This window comes from Periplaneta americana, chromosome 1 (assembly GCF_040183065.1).
Source record: "Periplaneta americana isolate PAMFEO1 chromosome 1, P.americana_PAMFEO1_priV1, whole genome shotgun sequence".
Lineage (NCBI taxonomy): Eukaryota > Metazoa > Arthropoda > Insecta > Blattodea > Blattidae > Periplaneta > Periplaneta americana.
The window spans coordinates 121,699,399-121,703,842 of NC_091117.1; the positions used below are offsets into that span (position 1 = coordinate 121,699,399).

The 4,444-nt window shown below is 35.5% G+C and overlaps 1 protein-coding gene across 1 annotated transcript in view; it reads left to right on the forward strand.

Moving 5' to 3' along the window:
• LOC138700171 (tigger transposable element-derived protein 1-like) overlaps positions 1–2,644 on the forward strand; it is a 55,330-nt gene extending 52,686 nt beyond the window's left edge. Inside the window, exon 4 of the transcript XR_011332285.1 lies at positions 1,453–2,644. The gene's annotated coding sequence lies outside the window, so the exon portion shown is untranslated. The remainder of the gene's footprint in view (positions 1–1,452) is intronic.
• Positions 2,645–4,444: the final 1,800 nt, after the last annotated feature.

Sequence of the window (4,444 nt, forward strand, 5' to 3'; positions counted from 1 at the left end):
TGAAGTTAAACTATCAAGATTAATCAAACCGACACTTCAATATTATTAAATTATGCAGTGATAAGAGAAGTTGTGAAACAATACAAATGAAAAATCGTGAACTGAATATAATTTATTAAAGTAGTAATTATAGAATTAATATAATTGTGACGAAAAAAGTTTTAACTTCAATTTTCATATTCGTGTGGAGTGCGGGCATACAGGTAGACATGGAGTAATTTTGATTGTGCCACGAAAGCCCTTTGAGTCTTGGTATCCCTGAGTGAAAATATGTCTAGCAGAGCTCACATTTGACGTGGATAAAAAATTGCGTGTGAAGATTATTTTATGTGCTGTGCACTTGTCTTTGGGCTGACACTAAAGATGGGTAGGCCTACGCATTGTAAGTCCCCATGGTGGTCAGTACAACACATAACTACCGCTCAGACAATATTTTCCAAAGGTTATGCTTTGCGGAATTGCCCAGTGATAGTATTAATTATCCATATTGTAAATGTTTGTACGTTACACTGTTTAATATGAATACTGGAATAATCTTATTCTCGCCTTTCTGTATTTGTTGTGCACACCACAAAAACATACTTACGTCCTACTGAATAATCTTTTGGAGAAATTCTGCAGATAGTAAAAATATATTACAAAAAAGAGCAATTAGAATAATAGTCGAGCAAAGCCTAGAAAATCGTGTAGAGTGTAGACCAGTGGTCATCAGCTTACAGCACCCTGGGACTAGCATCTCTTACCTGCAGAGAAACACACTGTACTATAGTGCAATCATATCTGCTAGCGGGTATGCTCCCTACCTCTTCCTGCTGCACAACTGGGCACACGGGACAGCTCATTTAACATTTCAGCGAGTGCTGACGACCATTGGTGTAGACCATTTTTAAAAAATTAGAGATTATGACCTTAACAAATCAGTATATTATATACTCTTTAATAAGTTTCCTCTATTGTAATAAAGAAAATTTTCTGACTAATTCAGCCATACATAGTATAAATACCCGCAGAAAGAATGATTTTCATGTACCATCATCAAATTTATCAAAGGGAAATAGGGTTACGTTACATGGCAATAAAAATGTTCAATAGTCTTCCTGAAGACATTAAAAATCATAACCAAAACTCTGCATTATTTAAGATAAAACTAAAAAATTACTTAATATCTCACACTTTCTGTTCTGTAGATGAATTCTTGACATTTCACGCTAATGTGTAAATATTTTAATAATATGAAATGGTAATCATATTCCATTGTATAATTCGTTATTAAGGTATTAATTCTGTATATAGGCCTATTTCATATTTGCATTTGTATATGTTAAACGTAATAACTGGACATGTTCTTTATTCTTTGCTATAAAGCAACTATAAGAATATTATGAAACGAGTGTGTCTCTCTGTCTGTCTGTCTGTCTATACAGTTAAAACTACAGCACTTTTCATTTCCAGGACTGATCCATTAACGTTACAAGAAAATGTTAAGCAGTACAAAGAGCGAACGGCCTGTCTCAACAACATCGTAATCAAAAAGAAGTGCTGCGCATTCTCATAGACCTTCGCACTGAGTGCTTACGTATTCTTCTCGAAATTCTTTCATGGAGTGAGTCTTGATGGGGGTTCACCTGTATGTAAGCAACAATTTCGCACGACAAGTAGCATATATACAGGGACTCTTGTTTACTGCACATGTAAGTGAAACAATAAGGGAGAGCCAATTTCTTTCCATCTCTGCACATACTCGTATATCTGTGGTTGATACTTTTGTACGCGGTTTGTAACAGCTGGTGTTTAAACCCCAAAAGACGGAAGAACATACTGTTTTTATCATCGTTAAAATCTACTTATTTCAACACATTCGAACATGCAAGCTATCAAAATATCTGTATAAACTAATTTCAAGAATTGAGGAGATTTGCCAGTTCAAGACGTTATGAAAGTGCAATAATTTAACATGAATATTTGAAGTGTGCATTTCCATAACGTTGTAAGTGCCGAAACCGGGAGAATCTATTTTTTCACTTATATCAGTTTAGGCGCCATGTTTAACAACATTACGAAAGGTTCTGCTCCGAGTAATAAAGTAGTGCACTTTAAGGTTGTGCAAGTCACAACGTTGTATGTACTGTACATGTGCATATGCTATAAGCGCGACCTCTGTATCCTGTGTTTCATTGCGAGTTGATAATAGTTTGAATGTATTTGTTACTGTGGTGTGACGATTACTACAACCATGAATACAGATCCACAAAATTCCAGAAAAAGGAAAAGGAATTAAGACAATTGGAGAAAAAATCAAACAAAACGCTTAAAAAATGCTGGGAAAGAATAAATTTTCCCAAAAAGCAAAAAAGTTGTTCCAAAATGACAGGAACGAGTTTAGGTAAGAAACAATATACTTCTCACATTCATTTTCATAATCAAAAAGGCATGTCGAAAATATGAATCTAGAGTTACCAATGTTTTCATACCTTAATTTTACTTTATCCTGTACAGTATTTGAAGTTATGTACTTACTGAGTTAACAATCAGTTTGGAATTCTAAACTAAACAGTGCTTTATTAAAGATTATTATTATTATTATTATTATTATTATTATTATTATTATTATTATTATTATTATTATTATTATTATTATTATTATTATTATCAAGAGCAATATGTGGCACATTTATATGTGCTAAAATGTATATTCTATTTTACTGTATTGTAGGTGAACTGTAAGTGTAAACTATCATGCAGCAGCCTTCGACTAGAATATCGAAAAGGACAGTTTAGGCAGTTCCAAGAAATGCGAGAATACTCCAAGCAGCAGGCTTATTTGTTTCGACTCATGCATCCCCAGGCCATCAAATGGAGAAGACATGGTAAATATGAGCACCCAGGTGAAAGTAGAAGGCAACACTCTTTTCACTACTATCTTCTTCTTCGTGGAGGAAATGAGGTAAGAATCTGTCTTAAAACATTCTGCAATACATTTGGTATTACTGCAAGAAGAGTTCTACTAATATGGGAAAAAATTGTAAGAGGTGAAATGGACTGTAAAGATAATAGGCGTGGAGCTCACACAATTCTTAGAAATCAAGGATGGAGAGAGAAGATCATGGAACATATAAAGTCTTTCACTACTCTCGAAGCAAGAATCCATAGAAGATGTTCTTATCCCCAGACTTGAATGTAAGCAGGATGTATCGCTCATTTTTGGAAAAGTATTGTCATGGCGACATGAAGCCTCCAGTTAGTCGTCAGTGGTACAATGAAATTTTCTTAGCGCAATTTAATCTTTCCTTTGCTCGACGACGAATAGACGCATGTTCAACTTGTGATCGCCTTACTATGCAAATGAAAACAGGTGATAAGGAAGCTTCTGTTATGAGAGAGTTCCACCATAGACAAGCTGAAGCAGCCTCAAATGCCATGTCTGCTGATACAGAAAATGCGAATTCGTCTGGACATACCATTGTGATTTCATTTGATATGCAGCAGCAGATGTATCTTCCAAGTCTGACGCACTCAGAAATGTTACTATTCGTGGCAGATTGCTTGTTGCAACCTTGGTATACATGACGAAGGTACAGGCATGGGAACAATGTGCCTCTGGATAGAAACTGTAGGAGGTAGAGGATCCCTGGAAGTAGCCCATTGTCTCCACAAATATTTGAGTACACTTACAACAGATAAGAAAAAGCTGATTTTATTGTCTGATAACTGTGCAAGCCAGAACAAAAATCAGGTATTGATTGCAATGTATATGGCAAATGGTAAATTTAAGGACATTATTCATAAATTTCCGGTAAGAGGTCACACATCCCTTAGTTGTGACCGTGGCTTGGCCACATAGAGAAGCGAAAACGCAAATGTAAGGCACATACACACATGAATCTCATGCGTATAATCACAAAAGCAAGAGTCAAACAACCATTTTCTGTAATGATTGAAGAGAGCTTTACTGATTTCAAAGAATTAGCTCATCAAACACTCGACACAAAAAAATTGAAAATTTCAACATTTTCAAAGATAATGCTGAAAGCTGAAACTTTTGGTCAAGTTGCTGTTATCAAAAGTCATGGTGATTTGCAAATGTAGGAAAAGACACTTTTAATACTGAAACCAGGAGTATTGTCCGCGCAACTTATCTAGGCACCTGGGTTCCCTAGTGCTGTCTCACTGCCCTGTAGCTATCTGCTGGCTACCTGACGTTGCTGCAACAGTTGTACGTACAGTTACAAAAACATCATTCGGTACTGTATTTAATTTCAGTGCATTCCATTGGATATGGTAGGTGAAAGTATATGGTTTCACAAAATATCAAACATAAATAAATTACATTTTTCTTCTTCTGTGTGCTATACAGTATGATCACAACTCCAATTATTACAATATTCGTATCTGGACGTGAGCCGTAAGCGATACATAAAGTCTTTCAAGTGGAAGCACAGGTCTG